Below are 13429 nucleotides of genomic sequence, written 5' to 3'. Positions count from 1 at the left end.
TTCTCCAGCATTTGTTATTGCCAATTTTTTTTTAATGAGGAGCATTCTCACTGGAGTGAGGTGGTCCCTCATTGTGGTTTTGATTTGCATTTCCCTGATATTAGTGATGCTGAACATTTTTTCTATGCCTGTTGGCCATTTGCATTTCTTCTTTGGAGAAGTGTCTTTTTACTTCTGCCCATTTTTTTGGACTGGGTTTTTTGTTTTTGTTGAGTCATGTAAGCTCTTTGTAGATCTTTGATATCAGTCCCTTAGCTGTCATGTGGTGTGCTGATATTTTCTCCCATTCAGAGGGGTGTCTCTTTGTTTTGATCATTGTCTCTTGCTGTAGCCCCAACTGTTTACATTCTCCCTGGTTTTCCTTGCTTCTGGAGAAGAATCCTCAAAGATGTTTCTGAGGATCATGTCATTGAGTGTTGTCCTGTGTTCCCTTCTGTATATTCGATGGTGCCATGTTTCACATGCAAGTCTTTCATCTACTTGAGTTGGTTTGTGTATTGTGTGAGATAGTGGTCTACTTCATTCTTTTGCATGTTGCAATCCAGTTTCCCCAGCACCATTTATGGAAGAGGCGATTTTTTTCCAATGTATATTTTTTGCTCCTGTGTCATAGGTTAGCTCACCATATATATGTGCTTTTATTTCTGGGCTTAACTTTGATTCCATTGGTCTCTGTGTCTGTTTTTGTCCCAACACAGTTTTTATTATAACAGCTTTGTCATATAGTTGGATGTCTGGGAGTGTCAGACCTCCATTATTCCTCCCTTTTAGTCAGAACTTTCGCTGCTCGAGGTTTTGTGATTCCATATGAATTTGAACAGTATTGGTTCCATTTTGTTGAAGAACACCATTGAAATTTTCATTGAAATTGCACTGAATCTGTAAATTGCTTACAAATAGGAAGTCCCATCTAGGTTTGTTACTTTTTTCCAGTTATGGAACATTCATAAAACAGAGTGTTAATAAAAAATGTATGTGTTGGGCCTCCCCGCTGGCGCATTGGTTGAGCGCTGGGTTGCGAAGCTGCCTGCAGCCTCTGCAGTGCCGGTTTGATCCCCAGCTGCTCTCCGGCCACCAGAGGAGGGTCCCACATGGCGCGCAGACCTCTCCTGCCGCCCGCTGCTCCCCTCAGCTATGTACTTCGGTCCTTCTGCCTGCTCTGCTCCCCGTTTGGCTCTGGTGAATTCTCTCACCCTCCCACGCTCCTGACTGTATCCAGTGCTTGTATAAATAAATAAATAAATCTTTAAAAAAAATGTATGTGTTATTTTCTGTAATGTCTAAAAAGGTGTTATTTTCTGGGGTGGAAATGTTGGTGAGGATACCCATTTTGTGGGGCCTGTGTGCAATTCCATTTCAACATGCTCAAATGGGTTGAGACTAGAACATCTGTTGCCATTTTTGCTACCTTGAAAGTCACCTTGTCACAAACAATAAAGGTCAAGGATAGACATGGCAATAGCCGTCTGCTCTGTGTCTGTGACTTCCTTTCATTGACAGTGGACAAAATTCATTTAAAAGGTACCTTTTTAGCCAAAAATAAAATCCCCTTTTTAAAAAATGGGAGTTAAATATTGTCAGCATTCTTTGGTTCCTTGAATGCCTGTTGCTATTCCCGGTGTTTTTTTTTTTTCTTTCTTCCTTTTCTTTGCACCCTCTTCATTTATGATACTTCTGACCTTGTGTAACAGGGTGGTCCCCAGGAAAGGGGGAGGTTCCAGGTTTCCTGGCCCACCCAAGGGAGGGTGGAGCTGAGCAGGGAGAGAAGAAGCTACAGAGGAGACTGAGGAAGGAAGCAGAATGGAGCCAGAAGGAGACCTGGAGGAGGCACGTGGAGCCTAGAGACATGTGAAGAAACTGTGCTTGTCTTTTGGTAGTGGACTGGGTGACACAGATGTGGGTGAGACCCGTAGGGAGGTGACAACGGCAGTTTTTATCTTGATTTTGATTTTGCTCTTTTCCTTGGGCTTGTCTGGTCGTTTCTGACCCTTTTTTGTGGGTCCCCATGGGAAGATGCTTTAGACTTGTGGCAGGCTTTGGTGCCTTGCTCTGGGCCAATCCCATTTAGATGGAGTTTTACTCACAAGGGGGCGGGTAACTTTGGGTGCTTGATTTAGAAACCAGATTCTTTGCCTTTCCTGTATTGTTTCCTAATTGTATTAAAGTTCCTTCCCATTAAAGTCGCATGTTTTGTGTTAATGTGGCAGATGGCAGAACCCTATATAGAATAGGCAGGTTTACAGGGTTTGGGCTGCCCCCCTCTCTGTCCTGTCACAATTGTGCAGTTTACAGGTTTACCCAGAAATAAAACTGAGACACAGGGCAACTTAGGGTAAGTAGGCAGTTTTAGGGACACTGCAGGAGGGGACCTCAGAGAGTTGAGTAAGGCTTCAGAGATGAGGGCAGCAAGAGGAATGTAACTAATTCCACTAGGAAAAACAAACATCCCAGGACCAAGGACAACATTGTTAATGCTGGCCTTGGTTTCCTTCAGGTGATAAAGGGAGGTAGAGATTGGGGAAATGGAGAATGGTTTAATTTATGGACTTAGAAGGGCAGTTGTTTAACTTCAATGCAGGCATGCTCATCCAGAGGACTGGGCCATAAAGATAAAGATGCAACAAATGGGGAAAGACAGACCTGCTAGATAAGGAATGTGAACATCCCCCACTCAGTAGCAAATTAAGTGACACAGCCGAGAACTAACCAATCACAAAGAGACTGGTGGAGTTTTAGAATAATGAAGGAAAGAAGGTATACACAACTGAGACACAACTCCACTTTGGCTTCCTTGCCCCTCCCAGGCCTGGGAGTCCCACTTTATTTCAGTTCCTTTTCTCCTCAATAAACTTTTTCTTTCTCTAAACAAATCTGCCAAAGTTTGCTTGCTTGCCTGAGAGCCTGTGAAGTTCCTGCTGCAGCTTCGTGAGACACCAACCCGTGGGGGTCTAGTGGCTGGGACTCAGCGCTGCCCCTGCAGCCTGGGATCCATTCCTGGCTGGGAGACTAGGCCTGGCAATTCCAGTATCAAAACCACTGTTGAACTACCACAAGTGAATCAATATAGATCTTGATACTGCCAGCTTTCCTGTCAATGATGGAACCTCTGCTGAAATAACCATGTTTTCACTTGTAGGATGAGACAGAAAATAAAAGTGTTCTCTTAGGCTGGACACTCGGTTTATATCGATCTGTGACAAGTTGACTTGGAATACAGGATTTTCATTCTATTATGTTCTATATTTCTTTTTGCAAAGGCAATGAAATAATCACAGGAAGGTTTTATCAGTTATTTCAAATTTTGTTTTATGGAATGTCATTGCTCCATTCAAAATTTTGTCTTTTTCTTCCCATAGTTATGCACAACTTTCAGGCCTCTTGTATTTATTTTGCAAAATTTTTATTTATTTATGCATACAAGACTGGGGTTGTAGGCCAGAGATGCAGTGATACTCTTCTGAGGGGAGCAGCAGGCGAGACAGGAGAGGTCTGCTGCACCATGTGGGCCAGCTCCCAGGCTGGGGATGAAACCTGTACCACAGTGGCTGCCAGTAGCTTGATAGTGCTGAGACTTATCGCAAGCAGGATTAATTGGCTTCAGTCAGAAGTTGGCTCTCAAAGAGAATTTTATTACTGTATTGTTCACATACACTCACATTCACATAGGCAAGGCAACCCAAAGGTCCCAGAGTAGCTCTGACTGAAAACAGTAGCCACGACGTGTCTTAGCCTGGCCTTCCACACAGGGGAACATCCTCCGGCCGTGGAAGTTGCTAGGCTTGAGGGCCCAAAGTCCGGATGGTCCCCAGGATGTTGAGACGGTCTGCAGCATGTGCTGCTGTCAGAGAGCAGGCTGCCGGTTTGTGGGAGGAAGAACCGGGGAGTGAGGCTTGGTTCATGGTGTGCCAAACTGAGGAGTGAGGAGAGGTTCTGGCTGGAGAACAGTCTGAGCCCAGAGAGGAGCAGCAAGCTGGACTCGGAAGAGGAGCTTCTGGAAAGTCCTTAGCTCAGAGCCAGGTTTGGGACTGCTCGGAGAATGCTTCATGATTCCACTCCTTTTATGCATCCTTATCAGGTTCAGGCTTGGGCACCATCTGTTTTTATCATCTTTAACATTCAGGATGTGGACGCAGCCCCATTCACTCACGGCTCTCACAGACACCTTAACATACTCTTAGTTTCACTCTTAGCCTGTGTATTTATATTGCTTGTAAGCTTTTTATGTTGATTACATGCTTAACCCCTTGCACCCAGAGGGAGACCCCAGACGTCTTGTATTTGAGGCTGGAAGGGTCTGGGCTTTGAATTAGTGCCTTATTATTTTCACTGTTTTTTTTTAATTTTTACCTATAACTAGATGAAGCTTGTTGATTAAAACAACAAATATTGTAAAAATTGAAAAAGGGTAAAATGTGCTCATTTGGACTGACAAATTAGTTCAAGCTAAAATTGAAAACCTATTGATGGAATTCAGGTGATGGGGTTCAGTGTGGGGGGATTCTTGGATCCTCTGACAAATCATTCAATAATGTTCCCTTTCATCAGCACATGACAAGGTGATTGAGGAAAAGAGAGCAGGAAAGAACGAAGTCTGCATAGACTCAGATAGGCTCTGAAAGAACAAAAGCTGTATTTTGCCAGGGTAAGGGGTGTTCTTTCATAATGTTCTGTGATGGATTGAGTGTGGAAATTATTGCCTTGGGGTCAGAATGCGTGGGTCTTCTAAGTTTGATCATCCTCTCTGCCCCCACATCTGACTGGTCATCTTTTCTGACCCCACCTTAGATTGCTGGAACCTTCCACAGGTGGGTTAATATTTATATAGATTGCCCTTATGATACCTCCCTCAGTAAAAACAAAAAATAACAACAAGGTGAACTTGACATTAACTGATATGCAGCTGCTCTTCCCACACCTGCTTTACTATCTGGAAGACAATATTTTCACCTGTAGAAATTTTTCTATAACTGCAAAAGAATTTTTAAGGCTTTCTTTTAAAAAACTATATGGTGGGCCGCCCTGGTGGCGCAGCGGTTGAGCGCTGGGCTGCGAAGCTGCCCGCAGCCTATGCAGCGCCGGTTGGATCCCTGGCCACCGGCGAGGGTCCCACAGGGCACGCAGACCTCTCCTGCCGCCCGCTGCTCCCTCAGCAGTGTGCTTCGGTCCTTCTGCCTGCTCTGCTCCCCGCTCTGGCTCTGGTGAATTCTCTCACCCTCCCGCGCTTCTGACTGTACCCAGTGCTTGTATAAATAAATGAATAAATAAATAAATAAATAAATAAATAAATAAATAAATAAATAAATAAATAAATAAATCTTTAAAAAAAATTCAGCTATTTTTTTTTAATACAGACACACACATATATGTAACATCCCAAATGCTAATATCTAAATCCAGAGTCCCCGCAGAAGGGCGATACCGACTTGTTCTCTTCTCTGAATGAGCGAGAATCTCTATTTCAGCGGGTTCTTGCCTCCACGTCATTCTATCTCCCCATCTTCAGGGCGCTGACGTCACACACTCCCGCTCCCTGCTCCCCCTCTGAGCGGCCCCCCACGGCTCTCGGCTCTCCGGGCTGTGTCCCCTCCTCGCCCGGCTGACCCACCCCTCGGCAGCGACTCGGTCCCCCCTGCGCCTCCCGCCGACCCTGGCGCCTCCGCCCGCCAGTGTCCCGCCTCGGCCGCACCGCCCCTCCGCGCCACCAGGCCGCGCGCGCCGCTGCCCCGCCCCTGGGCCCCCCGCGAGCCTCTCCGTCTTGGCCTCGCCCCGCCCCCTGCGCGTGACGTCCCGTCCCTGCGCGCCGACGCGGGAACGGCGGCTGGAGCGGAAGTGGCGGAGCCGTGGCCTCCAGGAGCGCCCACCCCGGCGGAGCGGGCCCGCGGGCGGAAGCGGGAGAAGCCCCGGGGGCAAAGCACAGGAGGCGGGGAAGTGCGGGGAGAAGCTGAGCAGGTCAGGGGAGGGCGAGGACGTCTCCCTGCCCGCAGCCGACGGCCGGGCGAGCGGTGAGTCAGGGGACCCGGGGCGGGGCGGGGCGGGCGGGCTGTGGAGAGCTCTGCGCGGGTCATTGGGGTCCTGGGGGAACGTGGGGGTCAGGACATTCCCGAGTGTGACCCTGTGGGTGCGCGGCGCCCCCGAATGAAGGCGCATCCCCCGTGTTTGCTCCCAGCGCCTCCCTGCTGCACTGATCAACCCCCGGATGGGTTTTCTGGGCTCTCGGTTCTGTTCCATTGATCTGTGTGTTTTATCTCTGTGGACTTAGGATATAATTTGGGGAATGTATTGTAAACTTTTCTGGGGCTGACACCCCCTCCCCACGCCAGGTCCAGCAGGCAGGAGGGCAGAGTTGAGTCCCAGTCTCCCGGGGTGCAGGTTCTTACCCAGTAGGTTGTGTGGTGCCTGGGGCTCTGCATTTCTCACGGGGTCTGAGATGCTGCCCATGCTGGGCCTGGGCCCACGTCTGAAGGGTGAGGCATCACTTACCTGTTGTGCAGCTGATGTGGCAATTCAGAGCCTGGAAGAGGGAACTTTGACACCTAGAAATTGCCTCATGAGTTGACTTCAGACTCCCCTTGAATAGAACCAGGCTTTCCTGAGCCTTGAGTGACCAAGAGCCACACGGCTGCCACACTCTGGCTACAATGTCTGCTTTTCAAAAATGGGTTTGTAGTCACCATTTCAGTGTGTTGAAACCTGTGACCATCTCTTTATCACTAAAGGACACCCCCAGGATTCCCACAGCAGGGACAGCTGGATGCTATCACCAATGGGGATGGAAGGTCCTTCATGGGGAAATCATCTGAGACGCTGAAGGGCCCATTCCTAAGCTCTTGAGGTCTTTTCTCTACTGATACCTGGCCCTAAGAGGATCTCTCCTGTATTAGAGCGTGAATAAGCCACAATCACTCATTCACCTGGGAAGTGGACATTTTGTCGATAATCAACTTTTTAATATTTATAATCTGTTAAACTGATATTACCTCCTCCATCATAAATCCTTTTATGCTTGCTTCAGGTCAGGGAAGGGGAAATAAATCAATGTTTATTGAGCACCTGCTGGAGATTACCTGACCCTGTGCAAAAGTCCATTACTTAAGTTATGTGATCTCACTGATGGCACTGTAGAGACATTATTCCTACTCCTTAGTTGAGAATCCTAAGGTCCAAAGGAGACAGGAACTTGTGTTAAGATCATACAAATAAGGACAAAAGTCAGGGATTTTTGGACTACATATTTTTGGCCAAATCAGAGATTGTCAAATGAGGCTAAACTGTAAACCCCCTGAAGGCCAGAGGGAGGGGAGGAGTGTGGGCAACCCTGTCCATCCTCAGAACAGCTCCGTGGGTGTTGGACTTCCTCCTTCATAAGGAAAGAGCCTCAGGTTAAAATAAAAGTTTAATGTATCATTGTGTTACATGCAGATGCTGTCTTTAATGTTGCACATGATTTCCTTAATAGTTTTAGAAATAACTCTAATCCCAAATGTGATTGCTACTCACAGGTGACTGCATTTCAAAATAGCCTTTTCTGTAATTATTCCCATACAGCAGACTTAGCTGCTGTACCTACCAGAGGGAATTCCTGGAGACCTAGAACAGTTGATAAGAAAGCAATGCCTCAGCAGTGCCTGCAGTATTATTCAGGATAAGACCCCCTCTTTGATTGTTAATGATTTGATCTATCTCATCTATACAAGTGGGAAACACACTAGAAGCAGTGACTGGTGTCCTCAGGATGTTGGTATTCATGGTGATTGTTTTGTTATTAATGTTTGTTGACAAGTTTTTCAGTGAACTTGTATCATTTTGTGATTAGATTTTAAAAAGGTTATTTACATAGTTCTAAAGTTTAGATTCTTGCACATTGCTCTTAGTAATTTTCAGTATTGAAGAGCAACATCCGTTCTCTGAAACAATCTCGATTACGTTTGTTATTCCAATGAACCGAATGTGAAGTTGAGTGTGAAGATGTATGTCTTACTTTAACAAAATGCCCTGGAGAGCGAGGCAGCGCTCCCGCCTGCCTGTGACTGTGCAGGTGTTTCTTTACACAGACCTTTTGCCTTTGCAGCTCTCTCTGCCTGCTGGTGTCTGTGCACTGTCCTGTACTTACCTTCGCTTTTAAATTGTTCTTTGAATAGAAACAAAATACAGAACAATTTTCTGGAGATAAAAATAGGTCTGTTTCATCCTGATACATGTTCTTAAACATATTGTGACAAGCGTTTCTCTATCCTGGCATCAGCTGTGATCACCTCCTATCTTCATTAGGTTTGCCATAGTGGGGGTAGGGCCAGCTCCAAATAGCAGCCTTAGCAAAATAAATTTCTTTGCTTTAATAGGTGTACTTATATTGCACCAAATAAAAGGTGGTGCAGGCACACCTTGAAGATATTGTTGGTTCATTTCCAGAATACCACAGCAACCCTAATATTGCATAAATAAAGTCATTACTTTTTTGTTGGTTTCCTGGTGTGAATGAAAATTGTTTGCTCTGTAGTGTCGTCTATTAGGTATGCAGTAGTATTTTGTCTAACGAGAAAATAGCCTAATTAGATATCACCGAGACATAAGGTGAACATATTTTTTTTTGGGAAATGGCACTGCTGGACTTAGCCCAGTCCAGGTTGCCACACACCTTCGATTTGTGAAAAGCAGTATCTGATAAAGCAAAGCAAGCAGGATGGGGTGTGCCTTTATAGACACTTCTGAGAACAATCCTTTGGGTTTTAATAAAGTATACACATCTGGATAAGTGGACTTCAATTTAATGATGATGTTTATATGTAACTTTTTTTTTCAGCAGTTATGTCAGCACGGGAGGGTGTGTATACTTTTCCATGATAGAAAGCACTCTGAACACTCAAGGTAGTGAACAAGGGTTAGCTAAATGCCTGCAGTCTGCCAGGGACTGGGCTATACACATAGCCTTTTTAAAATTTATTGTGGTCTTTTAAAAATGTCAAAAACTTATAGCTATCATTGGTTGAATCTCAGTTGTAAGTAGAAAATAGGGAGTTTAGCTTTTATTATGCTATTGAACAGCTACAGAGGAAGCACATATGACTTGGCTTCTGCCTAAATTCTTCCCCAGGCTGTAAATCTATGTGTCTGCAGTGAGGTAACCAGTATACCCTGCCACCACACTCTGATCCTTTTGCTCCCCAAACTGGACATTACTGTTGACATTTGGGATCATGGTACCATTGCTGTGCTTTATTGTTTTGAATCATTGGTGTTTTGTTATTTATCTTTTTAAAACACTTATTTATTTATTATGCACAAAAGATCTAGGGCACAGGCCAGAGAAGCAGGGGGTGGGAGGACTCACAAGAGACAGAGCAGGGAACAGAACAGGCAGGCCAATTGAAATACACAGCTGAAGGTAGCAGCGGGTGAGACAAGAGAGGTCTGCCTCGCCAGGTGGGCCACCGGGGATCAAACTGGGGCTGTGGGGGCTGCGGACCCCCTTATAGTGTGGTGCTCAACCTCCAACCCCCTGTGCCACCAGGGTGGCCCTAGATTTATTTTTTAATATTTTATTTTATATAATTCTTACAACATTCCTATTTTTATTTTTATTTATTTATGCATTTTTATTTATGCATACAAGAACTCTACCAATTTCTAATTCAAAGTTTGCTTTTTTTGTTTAAAGATTTATTTTTGTGTAGAAGACCTGGGGTGCAGGCTAGCAGTGTCGGGTGATGACAGGATTTACCAGTGACAGAGTGGGGAGCAGAACAGACGGATCTACTGAAATACACTGCTCAGGGGAGCAGCGGGTAAATACAGGAGAGGTCTGCTGTGCCCTCTGTGGGTCAGCTCCCTGACTGGAGATCGAACTTAGGCCATATTGTGGGCCATTGTGGTGATAATGGTGAGACTTAAGCCCTGGTCTACCAGGGAGGCCCTCAAAGTTTGTTTTGATGTTGAATAAGCATAATTACTTGTTGAGCTCATTTAATGTTACAGAATACTAATACAGATGTTCCAAAGTTAGTTTTGAGGGCCTCCCCGGTGGCGCAGCAGTTGAGCGCTGGGTTGCGAAGCTGCCTACAGCCTCTGCAACGCTGGTTCGATCCCTGGCTGCTCCCCGGCCACCAGAGGAGGGTCCCACATGGCGTGCAGACCTCTCCTGCTGCCCGCTGCTCCCCTCAGCAGTGTACTTCAGTCCTTCTGTCTGCTCTGCTCCCCGCTCTGGCTCTGGTGAATTCTCTCCCCTCCAGCGCTTCTGACTATACCCAGTGCTTGTATAAATAAATAAATAAATCTTAAAAAAAAAACTGGCTCTTAGAACTATAACATCAATTTAAAAAATAAAAAGTTAGTTTTGAAGGTGCACGAAAAATATTTTCATTATGGATCTGATGGTGGGTATTGTCTCAGGGTCTTGTAAATGTTATCTCTGAGACCTGTGGAATTGGTCGTACTCTTTAGATGCAGACTTTACTATTTGAGGCCAATTGAAAAATTGGCATCTTTGAGCAAATGGAAGATGTAGTGATCATTTAATTTTACATTAAATAATTTAGAATATTATAATAGCTAATATTCAGAATAATCTGGAATAATTGGAAAGCTGAGTCTGTGTGGGAGACTGTGGCATTATTTTCTCTCTGAGTCCAGGATAATGTATGTGCTATTGCTCGGAAATCCTCAGTGGCCACTTTGTTTTGGTGGGTTTCGAGTGAACCTCCTCTGCTGTTTGTTCCCAATATTTGGTGTTGAGTTTTCATGGTTTCCATATTGTGGAAAATAAGCTAAGGTCATACATATAACAACACTAAAAGTAGCCTTTCACTTGGGTCTGCAGGTAATGAATTTTATAGAACAACTTGTAGGGTGCTTATTCATCATTAGTGTACATGGAAAGATGGTGACATTTGCAGTGGTAGGTTTTGCCTGTTTTCCTTAAGTCCTGGAAGAGAACAAGAAGAATCTTTACAATTCAAAGATTATAGTTTTTGGATCAAGAATTTTTATACAACCTAAGCAGGCTGAGGTCTGAGCATCCCTAACATACAAATGCTACGTCCATGTTCAGGGAAGATCGTCTTTTATGTTCGCAGTGTATCTGGGTTTTTCTGCTGAAAGGAGTAAGTTTCATGTGGCCCTGTGTGAACCACCGATACTAAAGAATCTGTAGACGGTACCTTAGTTAGGATTGCAGGAAGATCATCAAGGGTTAGAACAGTGCTCATCGTGTGTGGTTCACTTCAATGTCTGTAATGAAACCTTGCAGGTTTCACTGATTAGGGATGAAGAAGGTTGTGGCTGACACCCCAGGCTGCCAAAGCTGCTGCAGCCTGTGTGCTCATGAACAAAAGGGCACTGAGAAGCCAGTGTCTTGTCTTAAGTACCTTCCTGTGTGGAACTCAGAACCCCAAGGAAACGGGTGAGTGTCTGAGTTGATGCCTGGTGAGCAGCAGACCAGGTCAGCTTGCCAAGGAGCGGCCCTCAGCCATGTTCCTCTGACACCTTGGGATCACAGAGCTGTAAGCATGAGGCAGCTCTGGAGTTGTGGCTGCCTAGGCCTTTTCCTATCAGAATAGCATCTGACAATCATATTATTTACTCTCTCAATGACCTCTTTTCGAAGTGTGCTTGCCTGCCGTGCAGAAGCTCTTTGCTATGCTATGAAGGTGAAAGTGTACCTTGATTCTTCCATCCACTCAACATATCAGGTGGGCACTGCTGACCCCTCTCCCCTGGGGTGGCCACTTCCTAGTCCTGCCAGTTGCTCTTCCTGCTGTTTGCTCAGGTTGTCTTCAGAGTGTGCTGACTCAACACAAGTTTTTTCATTAGTCCCATGTGTCTTCTCCTTCCTCCCTTGTTTGGGGTGCTACAAGGATACAGAAGTACCTTCCTCCAGTCCTACATTTTCTGTCATCGAGTCATTCTCCGTGGTGGCAATAGTGACTGGAATAGGGTGAAAACTGATTGTTGGAGACAGAGGAAAGGGTGTGTGTGTGTGTGTGTGTGTGTGTGTGTGTGAGAGAGAGAGAGAGAGAGAGAGAGAGAGAGAGAGATGTATACATATAGTGCATCAACAGGTAGTTACTTGTGGCATTAAAATTTCCTGATGATTAGGGAAAACAGCTGCTTTTTATTTCTTTCCCCTTTTGTTTTACTTCCTAAACTTGAGGTAGTTTAATTTCTTCATTTGCTAGTACTGCCAAGCTGATGTTCCTTTTTGAGAGTCTAAAGTATTTATTGCTTATACATCATGGAGCTTTTTGTGTCCTTGGTTCTGCTGCAAAGGTAGCATCAGAATCGTGACAAAGACTGACTGGTAGACAGGAGGAAACGCTGGCCAGGGTGAGGAGAAGGAGGGACTCTCTTTCACTCCTGAGTAGAGAATCGCTGATCCACCATTCCACAGAGAACTGTGGGCTTAGGCGGTCTCTGCTGCCTGTTGTAGTAATTCTATATTTTCAGGAAATGACCTGAGGAAATGCTGAAATACGGATAAAAATCTTTATGTGTGGCCCTGTTGCCCAGCATGGAGACCCTCGGGGGCGGGTGAGGATCCCGCGTGTCTGGGTGACGAGGCGCAGCCCTTAGCGGGGGCCCATGAACAGGCAGAGGGACACTGGAGGGTCCTGGGAGAGCAGATGCAGAGGAGCGGCGGGGCGCCCCCTGGCGGGGAGGCGTGACTCTGCGCCCAGAGAGTGTAACTGCGGCACCGGCAGGGCGGGGCGCGGGGCGGGCCCAGGGGCGCAGGGGGTGTCCCGTCAGCGGGTGGCCCCTTCAGCCCACGCCCCTCGTGCGCGGGTCTCCCCGCAGACGGGGCGGGCCGTGTCCCTTCCGAGAAGCGCGCGGGGCCGGGGCCGGAGCCGGCGGCGCGGGGCAGGGGGGCTCTCTGCGCCCGGCGCCCCGACCCTGACCTGGGCTGCTGGCGGGGGGTGGGGCATGGGGAGGCGGGGCCGCCGCATCCCCCTGGCTTCTGGCCGCGCCTGCGTCTTCTGGCTGGCATGATGGCGGGGACACACAGCGCCCTGACTGCAAAGGGGGTCCAGGCCCCTGCCACGTCCCCTGAAGGGGCGCTGAGCTGGGAGGGGGCTGAGAGGAGCTCGGGGGATGGGTCTGCTGGCCGGGGCCTCGCCTGGATCCCCGCACGGGTGAGGCTCTTCCCCCCCTTCCTTCAGGCCGGCCCGTGACCCCTGCTGGCGCACATTGGGGCCTCCCCGGGCGCGCCGGGACCCTGGACAGAGGGACAGTGATCCCCGCCACCCTGCGGGTCCTGACGGACACCTGTAATGAAGGCCTGTGAGTGGGAGAAAGCACATCTGGGCCCGTGTGGACGCCCCCTCGCACTCCCGGGGAGACACAGGAAAACAGTGGCGCCAACATGGCCTCGGCCCCTCCTCAGTAACATCTTCCACTGTGGACAGGGCGGAGGACGGGGGTCAGTGCTGGGGGCGCGGGA

The sequence above is a fragment of the Talpa occidentalis genome, unplaced genomic scaffold, assembly GCF_014898055.3.
Source record: "Talpa occidentalis isolate TD23 unplaced genomic scaffold, MPIMG_talOcc4v2.1 talOcc4.9, whole genome shotgun sequence".
Classification (NCBI taxonomy): Eukaryota; Metazoa; Chordata; class Mammalia; order Eulipotyphla; family Talpidae; genus Talpa; species Talpa occidentalis.
The sequence above is the reverse complement of the archived record's forward strand: the minus strand, read 5'-3'. Positions refer to the sequence as shown.